Source organism: Furipterus horrens, unplaced genomic scaffold (genome assembly GCF_987537825.1).
Source record: "Furipterus horrens unplaced genomic scaffold, mFurHor1.1.pri manual_scaffold_8, whole genome shotgun sequence".
NCBI classification, from domain to species: Eukaryota; Metazoa; Chordata; class Mammalia; order Chiroptera; family Furipteridae; genus Furipterus; species Furipterus horrens.
This window is the reverse complement of record NW_028327178.1, coordinates 88,493,827-88,508,049: the sequence shown is the minus strand read 5'-3', so window position 1 is coordinate 88,508,049 and position 14,223 is coordinate 88,493,827. Positions and strand designations below refer to the sequence as shown.

Here is a 14,223-nt window from a genome sequence, read left to right as displayed (position 1 = left end):
TTTATATTGTTCTGAGGCTTTACTAATTTTAAACCATGCTACCATACATAGATTTGTACATATCTCATGATGTACATGTACAAGAGTTTCTTCTGGGCAAAACCTAAGAGTGGAAATGCTATGTTATTACTGGGTATGTGAATGTTCAACTTAAAATTTTCCAAAGAAGTTGTGCCAATTTATATGGCCGCCAGTAGTGTAAGAAAGAGCCATTGTTTCTTTAGTTTTGCTATTAGTCACAAAATGGCATCTCAGTGTTGCTTTGTTTGGCTTTTGCTAATTACTAATGAGAATGAATGTCTTTTTAAGTGTTTTATTTAATTTTATTTTAATGATGGGGCTGTAAAAGTTTTGTGGAAGAGCCTTGGTATCCACAATGGAGTTTCCCAGGAGCCAGGAAGGTCCTTTCAGAATTACAGGTATGTATTTCTTCTGGGTGGGAGCCCGTCTTGTCTCCGCTGGGTTTCTTGTTCTGGGTCAGAAGATCCACAGAAGCTTCTTTCCTACGTAGGGCATGAGAGCCTACCTTTTCACCCGTGACCTTTTCATCCAGGATTTACCTCCTTTGGGGGCTGCAGAAGACAGGAAGGAACAACCAGCACTGAACATGTCTCAGAAGGCTAAAGAGGCAGGAGAAGCTGGTGTAGCAGCTACAGGCATCATGGCAAGTGCCCCTCATGGATCAGTCCTTCTGAATTCAACAAGAGGGGACTGAGGGCCCTATGTCCCTGAGGAGAACTTGCAGTGCCTGTGACCTGCAGAGAAAGCAGGGAGCTGGGATGAAGCCCTGGTTTTTTTTAGACCTCTCAGAGACTACATTAAGAGTGTTCTTTCCACACTGTCTTTTTTTCCTTAAATGTTCCTCTGCCCAGACCAGAGCAGCCTGCATTTTGGGCACCGTCAGACTGGAGCTGTGAGGGGCAGAGAGGGGTTGAAGGGGTTAAGCTGCAACTCTCCAGGACCCTCTGGATTCCACATGCCTTTGAGGTAGAAGCGAAATGCAGCATCACATACTTCTTTTCAAAGGGTCTTCCACCATCAGCTCTGGGAGCCCAACCCCTGTCTGGGGCCCCTACATACCCAGAAGCGAAGTGCCTCCTGAGGACACAGATGATGGAAAGTGCAGTCAGGGGAAACAACTTCCAGGCAAGCAGAAGGAAGAGGATTCCCAAGACAGAGTTGGATGCACTGGCTCCTGGGTGACAGAAAGATATCAGGATGAACTTGGCTTTCTGCTTAAATCACTCAACCCTCAGGCAGGTTCAGCTCCACCCAAGACTCAGGTACCAAGTCTACACCATGACCTTGGAGGGAGAAACTTCACCTCTCTGATCCTTCATGGTATAGAAGGATATTTTCATGTGTTGTATTTCAGCTTTGTGAGGCGCAACCACAGCATCGTTGGGTCTAAGGCTAATTCTTTCCCTTTCTGTGTATTCTTATCAGATCCCCACAAATTACGAGGTTTTCACTAAGGTTGGTGGGAACAAGCACTATTCTTGGCCTTGTGTGAGCTCCAGGGATTTTTTCCCCCTCTGAGTCCAGGTACATACACCCATGTACATATATGACCTCATGTACACACACTTTCAGTACTCAGGGGAATGTACTCAGGGGAATGCTCAAGATCTTTGGAATCCTCTCTCTCTGTGAAGCTCTTTCTTCTGATACTTTGAAAATTCTCACCACTCACCCTTATTGGACTTCAAGCTCCTTCTTATCAACTCAGGGTGACCTCTAGATTCTTCCTGAGTTGTCACTTCCAGCATGGTGGCTTGGGAGCTTTCTCAGAGAGTAAGGTGGAGGCAACCTTGAGTCTCATCTCTTTTTTTTTTTTTTCCCCATCTTTTAGAGATCACTCTCTTTTGTTACCTGATGTCCAAAATCTTGTCAACCTTTGTTTCATATAGTTTGCCCAGATTTTTAATGAAATAGTAAATCCAGTCCTTATCACTGTTTGGTAGAAGTTGCCCTAAGTATTTAATTTAAATTTACTATTTTATATGTGATCATCTTTTCCATTTTATCTTCTGTGGTTTTGTTTTTTTTTTTTGGTTTGTATATATGAAGACTATTGATTTCTGTTTGTTGATACGCATTTAATTGTTCTCTCCTTTCTAAGAGCTTTGGCTTTTTAGAGTATTTCAACACAATATTAATATCAGAAATGGTGGGCATGAGTTTGAATACTATATAAATATTCTGGCAATTCTATCTTTTTTGAGATGTCCCTTTTAAAGCCCTTAGTCCATCTTTTCTGGATAGGCTCAGTGGCCATTCCTGTGCTTCTTGTTATAATGGGGTCTGCAATCTCCTATTTCTGGTTCCCATTCTTACTTTTTCTTCGTTTAATTTCTATTTTTGGTAAAGCAAAAAGGGTGCATGAAAGGTAGTGCTTGATGGTCTTGCAAAAATGACAGATTGGCTGGGCACAGCATTTTAGATTGAAAATAATTTTTCTTAAGAATGTGAAGGCATTATTCCTTGTCTTCTAGTGTCCAGTGTTGCCCTTAGACAGCTCATGCCGGTCTCATTATAATGCTACACATAAAATTTGCCTTTTACAGCCAAACCTTGGTTCTCGATCATCTCGGTTCTTGAACAATTCAGTTCTCGACCAAGTTGTTCAAGGAAAAATATGTCTTGGTTGTCTAACAAAACTTTGAGTCTTGATTCTCTACCTGACAACCCTTTTATGCTGATACCAGCATGATCAGTCTCGTGTTTCTCAGGCAACAAACAAAGGAGGTTAGGGTTTTTATTTATTTATTTATTTATTTATTTATTTAATGATTGCTTATGCTGTTACAGTTGTCCCAATTTCCTTCCCCCCTACTCCCCTCTCCCTCCAGTTGTCTCCCCCCTTAGTCCATGCCCATTGGTCCTGCATATAGGTCTTTTCAACATCTTCCTGTCCACTCCATTCCCTCCCACTATGCTTCCCAATTCCTGCACCATCTCCCTCCCTCTCTCCCCACCCTCTCCCCGCTGACCTCCCCCCAATATGCTCCCCTTACCTATAATTCTTTTTCCCTTCTTGTTGCCTACTTAGTTTGCCCTTGCCTCAGTTCCCCAGCTTCTGCTGTTGGTTGTTGTAATACAGTTTTCATTTTAATGTTCATTGTCCTGATCCTCCTTCTTCTAAACAAGTCCCTTTAACATCTCATATAACAGTGGTTTGGATCTAACAAACTCCTTCAGTCTTACTTTGTCCTGGAAACACTTTCTCTGCCCTTCTATCCTGAATGACAGCTTCACTAGATAGAGTAATCATGGTTGTAGGTTTCTGATTTTCATTACTTTGAATATTTCTTGCCAGTCCTTTCTTGCCTATAAAGTCTCCTTTGAGAAACCTGCTGATAGTCTAATTGGGACCCCTTTGTACATGACTCTTCTCTTCTCTCTTGCTGCTTTTAAGATTCTCTCTTTATCTTTACTTTTTGACATTTTGATGATAATGTGTCTTGGCGTGGTCCTCCCTGGGTCCAGCCTATCCGGAACTCTCTGTGCTTCTTGGACCTGTAAGTTCACCTCCTTTCCCAAGTTCGGGAAGCTCTGTTTCATTATTTTTTCACATAATTTTTCAATTTCTAACTCTTCTTCACCCTCTGGCAATCCGAGAACCCGAATGTTCGTTCTCTTATAGCTGTCCCAGAGGTTTCTGAGCCTTTCGTCATATTCCTCACTCTTCGTTTCCTCTTTCCGCACTGGTTGACTGTTTGTTCCCTCCCTATGCTCTGATTTGTTGATTTGATCCATGGCTTTCCCCTCCTCACCACTTGTCTTGTATGTATTTTTGTTCATTTCAGCAGGACTAGCCTTCATTCCTTCTCGGTCTTGATTCAGCCCCGCTGTTAGGTCTGTAAGCTGTCTTATGACTATGGCTCTAAACTGAGCTTCCAAAAGATTCGCTATTTGTTCCTTGGTCAAGGCCTTTATTTGTTTTTTCGTTAGCTGTGTGATTGCTATTTCAATCATTAATTCTGCTATTCTGACTGTTTTGTTTATCTTTCCCTCTTGAGCGAGGCGCTGTCACACCTCCTACACCGTATTGGGCAGAGCCCCATGTGCTCGTCACAACCTGGCGACCTTTCTCACCACCCTGTGGCGCTTTGTGTGGGGGCGGGGGTCCAGGATGGATTCCCGCAGTTACTCTCCACTGGCGAACAGGGCCACCTCCCAACGGGGTTCGCCCTCTCCAGCGTTGGAATCCAAAGCTGATGATTGGGTCTGCTGCGGGTGCCCGCCCCCAGGCGCCTCTCTCTTCCCCCCAAACACAGGCGTCTGCTCACCAGGTCCTGCTCTTCGCTGCTGCGGCTGCGGCCTCCAGCACAGTTCGATCTCTCTCAGTCGCGGGCTCGCACTGCCTACCCGTCGGGACGAGCACCACTTATTTATGACTTCATACATTGGACTTCCATGTAGCTTTATTTTCAGGAACTTCTTATTATTTTTAGTTTTGTGGTAGTTGTAATCCTTCTTAGTTGTAGAGGGAGACAAAGCATGTCGGTCTATGCCTCCATCTTGGCTGGAAGTCAAGGTTAGGGTTTTGAACAAAGTGCTTTTTGAACAGTTTTCCAGAATAAATTAAGTTCAAGAACCGAGGATCCACTGTATTTTCAAATCTTAAAAACTATAAGACCATCTCTTTGTTTCCAAAGTCTGCCTACTATTCTCTTGGTTTCTTCCTGGCCCTATGGTGCTAAAATTTTAAAGATCAAGAATTCTGTTGATGTTTGTTCCTACAGTTTTGTCAAGATTAAATTATCATGCTTCCTTGTTGTTGTTGTTGTTTTTCTTTTCACAGAGAAAACATTAAAATCATTAATTCATCATGACAAACAGGACTGAACTAACTTCTGTGTCTCCTAGGCTTTCCTTTAATGGATTCTGTTTATAGTTTTGCAGGCTTTGTCTTTAGCTGTGAGTCTATCAGCGAGGACCACATCCAAGAATATAAAGGACATATAGGAATCAAGGTCAAAATTTAAGCAATGTGAGGACTATATATTCCACATCCAAAAATATGAGTTTAATTATTTTCTGCCTCAATAATTTCATCATTTTCTGCTTTCATGAATCTCTGGTTCCATGATTTTAAGATATAATTTCAAATATTATTGATTTTAATATCCTGAAACTGGCAATATACACAAATATAATAATTATTATGTTAAAGACATTCCTTTAAGTATTTTGCATTTATAAACTCATTTATATTTATAATCCTGCCAACAAATCTATGAGGTAAATACTAGTATTACCCCTATCTTACAGAATGGAAACTGAGGCACAAAGAACTTAGAATCTCACTAAAGTCCCATAGCTTGCAAATGGCAGAGTCAGAGGTTGACCCCAGATCTTTGACCCTGGAGTCTGTACTTTTACCTGCTCAGCCTGCCAGCCTATTTTGTGGGCCTTTGGAAGCTATAAGATTCTAGAGGGTTAGGATTCTATTGACATATGGCCCTGGGATTACATTTCACTCTGTTCCTTTACTATGATTTCTCACTATCCCCATCTTCTACCATCAACCTTGACATAAGGACTAACAATAGGGGAGCCCTGGGCCGAGAGCCTGAGATTATTATCTTCGAAGAGCAGGGTGGATTTTGAGGAATCTGGACTTACCATGTACAAATATCCTAGTGCCTGGTCCAGACTTGAACTCCGTGTTAGGAGTTCCTCTCCGGAACTTCACACAGTAGTAGATACCAGCATCTGCTGGGGTGATGTTATTGATGCAGATGGAAAAGTCTGTGTTGTTTCTCTTTGTGGTGTCTGCAACACTTGTTACTCGGGGGAAGTGGCCTTTGTAGAAACTGTAGATTAACTCCCGGTCTGGACCTGTCCCCCTGAACCACATGACAGGCCCCACTGGGAGCAGGGAGGTCACTTTGCAGCTCAGGGTGGTCATCTCTCTGGCTGCCACTGTCACTGACTTCTCAGGCTGAATCACCTGCAGCTGCTCTTCACCTGCCCCTCCTGGAGGGAAATACAAAGCAATTATTTATTCATCCATGTGTGACTGTGAAGGTTTTGTCACGTGTTTATCAACAACAGCTTTCATTAACTGAGTGTGCACTCTGAGCCGGCTTTGAGCTCAGCACATTGCATGTATCATATGTGTAACCCTCACAATGAGCCTGTAATATGAGACTCTATTACAAAGGAGGAATCTGAGGCATAGAGAGGTTAAGTGATGTGGCAGAAAGCAAGTTTGAGAGCTGAGCCCTCTCTGTAAGTGTCGAGCTTTCCCACATGTTTCTAGCTGTTCACTTTCTGGCCTCACGGAGAGTCACACTTGTGGAACTTTGCATTGAACAGAATAATGAGGCTGCTTTAGACCACTGAGTAGGGAGCATGTCATGAATGTATTTTGTGGGATATGTATTTAACTGCAAGTACTGTCATTGATCAGCTTCTCTCTCCCATGGAGATCTACAAATCATGAACAGGGTCTGCTTCATCAGCCTGTGTACTTGAATGACAGTGATGTGCAAAGCTCCGAACACACGATGAAGATGTCATTTAAGTAAAAAGTAAAAACATTGTTTTCAGTTCTTGGAATTTTTTCCCATAGCACAATGATGTGATATTAGTTTTTTTTAAATAAATTTTTATCTTTCAATTACAGTTGATGTACAATATTATATTAGTTGCCGGTGTACACCCAGTGATTAGACATTTATATAACCTAAGAATTGATTCCCTTGATAAATCTAGTATCCATCTGGCACCATACATTTTTACAACAATATTATTGACTATAGTGTCTATTGTAAATAACGTTGCAGTGAACGTATGGATGCATGTCTTTTCAATTCACTGTTCATATTAATACTCAGAAATGGAATTGCTGAGTCCTTCTTTGTGTCTTGTTGCAGCCTTTGTTTTAAAGTCTATTTTGTCAGGTACAAGCATTGCTACCTCAGCTTTTTTGTTTGTTTGTTTCCATTTTCATGGAATATCTTTTTCCATTCCTTTACTTTTAGTCTATGTGTGTCTTTCAATTTGAAGTGAGTGTCTTATAGATAGCATATGCAAGGGTCTTATTTTCTTACCCATTCAGTCATCCTGTGTCTTTTGATTGGGGCATCTTAGTAGCTATTTGCTCTTAAAGTAATTGTTGATAGATATGTATTTACTGCCATTTTATTATTCATATTTTGATCATTTTTTCCTTCTTTAAAAAAGACTCTTTAACCTTTCTTATAATACTTGTTTCTTATAATATTTGTTGTGTGGTGATGAACTCTTTTAGCTTCTTTTTTGCTTGTTTTTGGAACCTCTTTATCTGTTCTTTGATTCTAAATAATAGCTTTGGTGAGTAGAGTAATCATGGTTGTAGGTCCTTGTTTTCATTACCTTGAGTATTTTGTGCCAATCCCTTCCAGCCTGCAAAGTTTCTGTTGAGAAATCAGCTGACAGTCTTATGGGGACTCCCTTATCGGTAACTAACTCTTTTCTCTGCTGCTTTTCAGATTCTCTCTTTGTCTTTAACTTTTGCCATTTTAATTATGATGTGTCTTGGTGGGGGCCTCTTTGGGTTTGTCTTGTTTGGGCCTCTGTATTTCCTGAACTTGTATGTCTATTTCCTTCACCAGGTTAGGGAAATTTTCTGTCATTATTTTTTCAAATGGGTTTTCTACTTTTTGCTCTCTCTCTTATTCTTCTGGCACCCCTATGGTGCAAACATTGGTATGGTTGATGATGTCCCAGGTACCCCTTGAGCTATCCTCATTTTTTTGGAGTCTTTTTCTATTTTGCTGCTCTGATTGAATGTTTTCTGCTACCTTGTTTTCCAAATCACTGATTTAATCTTTATCTAATCTACTGTTGTTTTTTCTAGTGTATTCTTCCTACCTGAGTGGTCCTTTTCATGTTTTCTGTCTCCTTGTTGGAGTTCTAAGTTCATATACTCTCCCCCTAAGTTCACTGAGTATCCTTATAACCAGTGTTTTGAACTCTGAATCTGATAGTTTGCTTTGTCTCCATTTTGTTTAATTCTTTTTCTGTAATTTTGCTCTGTTCTTTCATTTGGGACATATTTCTTTGTCTTATAATTTTGGTTGCTTCTCTTTGTTTCTATGTATTAGATAGAGCTACTATGTCTCTCAGTCTTGGTAGAATGGCCTTGGTAGGTGTCCTATGTGGCCCAGTGGCATAGCGAGCGTCCTCAGTCATCTGAACCAGGCACTCCAGGTGCCTCCCTCCCAGCCCCATGTGGGCTGTGAGCACCCTCCCATTGTAGTTTAGCCTTGATTACTGTTGGCAGATCAATGAGAGTGAGTGACTCCTAGATTGATCAATTGCAATAATGGCTGCAACTCTAGCAGAGGAACTGAGGGGCAGAGGCCAACCCTATGGAGCAGGATTCTCTTCAGTGGGGCTCTTGTGCCCAATGAGTTCACCCCTTGAGTATGTCACTGGTAGAGATGGTTGGGTGGTGCTCCAATGTGGTCTGAAGTTGTCCACTAGGTAAACTGGCTCTAGACCCTCCTGGGAAGTGCCTTGTCCTGTTCAGCACCACTGGGCATGAGCTATAAAGCTATCTGCAGATGGCTGCTACTTGTGCTGGGCTTAGAGGTGCCCAGGAGAGGCCATGCTAAAAACCAAGGCTAACTGCCACCCTTGCTCATACTAGGGATGCTTAGCAAGAGATACAGGGCATGCTGAGGCCAGATCTTCTTATTTGGGGTTTGTGGGCCTTTGAGACATTTCAGAAAAGTCCTATGCATGAGCCAACTTAAGTGGTTTATATGGAAACACCACTGGGTCCAAACATTGTGTGGGGTGGGGTCTCAGGGAATTACCAGGGTGGGGCTAACAATATTAGCCAGGTTGATAGAGATTCTGATATGGTGCCCAACTGTGCTTACAGGGGAAAGGCTGAGCAAGGGAACAATGGTTTTTGTCAGCACTTCTGTCTGGAAGAAAGCTGCCCCTGAAGCCAGACAGTTCATTTCTTTCTTTATGTCCCTGGTAACTTTCAAGCTGCTGCCTCTGCCCTGGGGCTCAGAGCCAGTGAGTTCGAGTAAGTCCGTGTATGGCTCTTCAAAAAGATTGCCTGGAACTCTAGACACGTGTGTCTCACTCAGCCTCAATCTCTGCTGGTCTTCACCTACAGAAGTTATAGAGATTTCTCTTCCTGGCCCTGAACTCTGGGCTGGGAAGCCTGATGTGGCGCTGGGACCCCTAGCTCCTCAGGGGGTCCTCTGCAGTTGAGATAGCCCTCTCGATTTTTAACTGAAACATTGGCTGTGGTACCAGTCAGCTCCCATCTCCACCTCTCTTTCCAGTCTCAATATGGCTATTTCTTTATAGCCTTAGTTATAGTTTTTCTGTTCAGCTAGACTTCAGGCAGTCTTCAGTGATGGTTGTTCTGTAGTTTAGTTGTAATTTTGATATGCTTGCAGTAGGATGTGTTCACTTACTTTACCATCTTGACTGGAAGCCCTATGTTAGTTTCTTAATGCTGCTTAGTGGCTTAAAACAAGAGAAAAAATTAACTTTATAATTCTGGAGGTCAGAAGAGCAAATTAGTGAAACTTATCTCAAGTCAAGGTGTCAACTGAGCTGTATTTCTTCTGGAAAATCTGTTTTGTGCTTTTCCAAAATGTAGAGGCTGACCACATGCCTTTACTCATGGTTCCCATTTTCCTGCCTCTCCAACCTCTTGCTATCATTGTCACTTGACCTCTAACTTTGCCTTTCCTGCCTCTTTTTTTTTTGTAAGTACTCTTGTGATTACATTGGGCCCACCTTGAATATGTAGAATAATCTCTCCATATAAAAGGTCTTAACTTTATCACTTCTGCAAAATTTTTCTTGCCACAGGTTCTTGGTATCAGGACATGGACGTCTCTGGGAAGCCATTGTTCTGTCTACAACACACATCTTTCCTGTTACAGAACCAGTTGCCATATCAGAAAATATGTTTTAGCCAAGATGCAGAGAAATAAAATCCCTTGCTCATTGCTGGTCAGATTATAACAGTGGTGCAGGCAATGTGTAAAAACAGTGATAGTTTCTTATAAAGTTAAAACATAGAGTTTATCATATGAGCTAACAATTCCATTCTTAAATATATACCCCACCAAATTAAAAGCAGGTCAACATGTTCCTTATATGGAAACGAACACCTCACAGTAAACATGTCCAAACTGAACTCCTGAATTCCCCCCACAGCTCTCTGCATCTCGCCCGAGGCACTTTTACCCTTCCAGATGCTCAGGTCACCAATACGTGGACTCTTTCTCTCCCACCCAGATCCTATGCATCAGGAAATCCTGTCTGCCACCCTTTAACATGCCTTCGATATCTGACTTTAATCCCTTTTCTCTTCTAGACACTCTTCTGGTGCAAGGCACGTTTTCTTGTTTACGTTAATGCAATGACCTCATACATGCTCTACTTGCTTCTCTCTATGTCCTGTGGTAATCTATTCTCAAACACAAGTTAGCATGATCTAAAACCCATGTCAGCCCTGGCTGATGTGGCTCAGTGGATTGAGCTCCGGCCTGCAAACCAAAGGGTTGCTGGTTCTATTCCCAGTCAGGGCTCATGCCTGGGTTGCAGGCCAGCCCCCCAGTTAGGGGCTTGTGAGAGGCAACCACACATTGATGTCTCTCTCCCTCTCTTTCTCCCTCCCTTCCCCTTTCTCTAAAAATAAATAAATAAATCTTCTTAAAAAATGGGAAAAAAAAGTCAGCTTATGTCTCTTTTCTTCAAAACCTTGCAATGGCAACCATTTCACTCAGAGCAAAAACCCAAATCCTTGAACACAGCAGGAAGATTCTACCATCAGGGCCTTGACACCTGCAGTTTTCTGACAGGAAGGCTCTTTACCACAGGGCTCACTCCCAACTTTTTTTTAAAAATCTGCACTGAAACTTCCCTTTCTCAGTGACAACCACACAGATGACCCAGCTTAAAATGCATTTCACCCTATAGATTCCCCCAGTTCTCTTATCCAGCAACACTTTCATTTTACCTTAACACTAATTTCCATATATGCTATTATTTACTTACTTATTATGTCTACTGTTTACTATCATTTCCTCACTAGGACATAAGCTCCACGAGGGCAGCTACTCTGTCTCTTTTACCCACAAACACACCCCAAATTCCTATAATGGTTCCTGGCACATAGTAGGTATCCTATAAATATTTGTATGATATGTGTGAATTGCCCAACGTGACACCTCCTTGAGACCTGAAGGCTATTTTAAGGGTAAATCTGTGGAAATTATGTCATTAACTGAGTTTCACAAGAGAAAACTTGGTGAAAAACAAATGAGTGGAAGAGCCTAGGAGCAGAAAATCACAAACGGTGTACTCCACACCCACCCATCCTCACTCACATTAGCAGGAGCTCCCAGAATGCCATGGGATGGAAGTGAGAATGAAGACATTTGAGAAGAGTAATGGTAAGCCCATGTTCTCTAGGATCAGATGGTCTGAGTTCAAATCATAGCTCTACCATTTAGCATTGAGTGAGTGACCTTGAATCTCTCTGTGCTTCCATTTAGTTATCTGTAAGGTAGGGGAGAGAAGATGTTTTCTTTTGGATATAATGGTCAAATTGTGAAGGGGTTCCCAAAATTCTCCACAGCGGTGGATTTGAGGATAGGGGAACGGGACAGCATCCAAGGTACTTTGCATATGTATGGCGGGTTAGTTTCTTAGTTATGCAAAGTGACTATGGACAGATCCTCACTCCTTAGAGCCAAGAAGATGGGAGGGGCTTTGACCATAGAATGGTGACAGAAGTGCTTAAAGAGCTTGCAGGCCTGTGCAAGATTCTGCTAATGGCCAGAACTGGTTACCACACCCACTGTGTCACAGGCCATGGTCAGGGATTTAAAAATAAGGCAGCAGGCATTATGCAGGGGAGAGCCATTCAGTCTGAGACAAGAAAGGAGCAGCTATGCAGTTCATAGGAATAATTCAGCCATGTGGCCTGGGCTAATAAGACTGCAGGCATGCTGCTTCTTTAATCGTGCCTGCTCCAGCTGACTCCAAAGCCACCAGGACTCTGCCTTGCAGACCTGGACTCTTTTTGGATGTTTGGAACTTGGAATGGGTGGAAAGGACTCTCTTGGGACCTGTGACTTTACTGGACGTCACCATGATTCAGTGCAACATGGCACATGCTTTCCTGGACTATTCTACAGAGGCTGATGACATTGTACCCCCAGATCTTGAAGGAGAGAGCTGGCAGATAAGGAATGGGGAACTTCTGGGCATGTTTTTGGCTTATAGCCTTTTGGGGAGCAAGGGAAGTGCCGGGTCCTGTGAGAGAACAGGGTTTTGAGCAGGAGCGCTCCTGGCCCCCCTCCCCCCTCCCCCCATTGGAATATTGTAAATACAGTAAAGACCTATTTTATTCAACACTAATTGTTGGGTCTTACATCAGGGTGCCATGTGAAAGAATACCTTTTTGCTCAGTAACAACATGAGATGACAGCCACAGGCATTTCCAACAGTGTCTGCATGTGGTGTGTGTTCAAGAAACTGAAGTTATTACTTATGAGATTTTCCGAGGCCTTGAGGAGTCAACTGACATTAGATGATATAGATATGGATACAGATGTAGATATGAATATAATTACATTTATATACATCACACAGAGAGGAGTCTATCTTTTATCACATTCATTCTTTCCTCCTTCCCCTCATCCATCATGGAAGAGGAACTCCAAGATAGCAATGCACAAAAGTTCTACTTATTTTACCAAGAGAGAAGCTTACTTGTCTTAGGAGTTTGGGGGAGAGTAAGGGGTAAATTTAGATAAGTAGAAAGGCGGAAGGGTTGGCTGAGAGACAGGGAGAATTAAACATTTGTTTATCTGCATTTCATGTAGACTGAAAATTATTTAAGGAGAATTAAAAAAAGGCTTTTCAAAAATTCTGCTTGTGTGTGTGCACTTCCTCATACCAACTTACACACACACACACATACACGTGCATCACAAATAAACTCGAATATAGAAGTGTGGCCTGTCATGTTAGTACACAGGTTGTTTTGAGGATTAATGAGCTTATAATGCATATCAGAAACAGTAAAAATTAGACACATGGGAATCACCCAAAACATCCTTAACAAAAGTGTGGGAATAAACACAGCAGAATCTGAACTGCTGATCTCTGAGTAGCCAGATGGGTCATAAATACTCTGTTTTCCTCTCTGTGTTTTTTGAATTTTCTGCAAGCAGCTTCCACTGAGAAGTTATATAACATGGTTAAATGAATGAGATCTGGAGTTGCTCAGCTGGGACTTGATATCCAGCTCCTCCATTGTCTTACATAGGTGACATTGCACAAGTTACTCTCTCTGCCTCAGTTTCCCCATCTGCAAACCCAGGATAATAGTCATAGTTCTCACACAGGGATGTTGTGAGAATAAGACAAGTTAATATGCACAAAGTTGTCACTGTTGTGGTTTGAAGCATCATCTATTTTGATGCCTCTGGTAACCAGGTGCCAGTGATGGACCCTCAGAAAAATTCTCAGATCCCTGATTTCATGCCCTCAGGTAATGTCCTGTGCTTGGCCTTCCATGAAAACCCTGGGTGATGCACCCTGTTTTCCCGGAGGCCCTAGAATTTCACGAACAGGGAGAGAGGATTCTACTCCAAGGCGTGCTCACCTGTGAGGCCCAGCAGCAAGGTCAGCAGCAGGCAAGGAGGAGGGTGGGGCCGGGAGGCAGGGACGGGCACCCTGGAGACCTGGGAGCCTGCTGTGTTTTGGCAGATTTCAGATACCCTGCTCTGTGAGAGGAGAGAAGCCTCTCCTCCTGTGATATAAGAGGAAGTGCCTTGGATGAACTGAAGCAGTTGTGAGACAGCACACTTCTCAATTCTAGACAGTTTCTGCTTCTACATTATGAAATAGAATCATGCAGAAGAAGTAAATACAGGGCGAGGAGTTACTCATCTTAGTTTTCAGAGACTTGGGCAAGCCTACAGGAAATAGTGCTTCCCCTGCCCAAGGCCTCTGCTCTCCACGGGGCCCCTCACCCCATCTGAGACCTTCATGGTGATGACCCACTTGGGAGCCCAGGATAAGAAGGGTCTGCAGATCTGGGCTGTGTCCCAAACTCCCATGTCCAGGTCCCTAGGATTTGGCCAGCTTGTGGCCTCATCTACACCAGCCTCACCAAGAGCTACTCAGCTGGAGGGAGGAAGAGGATGCACTGGAGACTGTTCAACGTTGGGA

General features: G+C 42.7%; 1 long non-coding RNA gene across 2 annotated transcripts; it reads right to left on the bottom strand.

Moving 5' to 3' along the window:
- Window positions 1-299: 299 nt before the first annotated feature.
- Window positions 300-13,792, bottom strand: LOC150003347 (uncharacterized). 2 transcript variants are annotated; one of them, XR_016512758.1, is made up of 4 exons: window positions 13,655-13,792; window positions 5,632-5,985; window positions 1,081-1,195; window positions 300-572 (listed from the first exon to the last, which is right to left on the bottom strand). It is a non-coding gene; the product is annotated as an uncharacterized LOC150003347 (long non-coding RNA). The 2 variants fall into 2 exon arrangements; XR_016512759.1 differs by lacking the exon at window positions 13,655-13,792 and adding an exon at window positions 11,367-11,513.
- Between the last annotated feature and the right edge of the window lie 431 nt (window positions 13,793-14,223).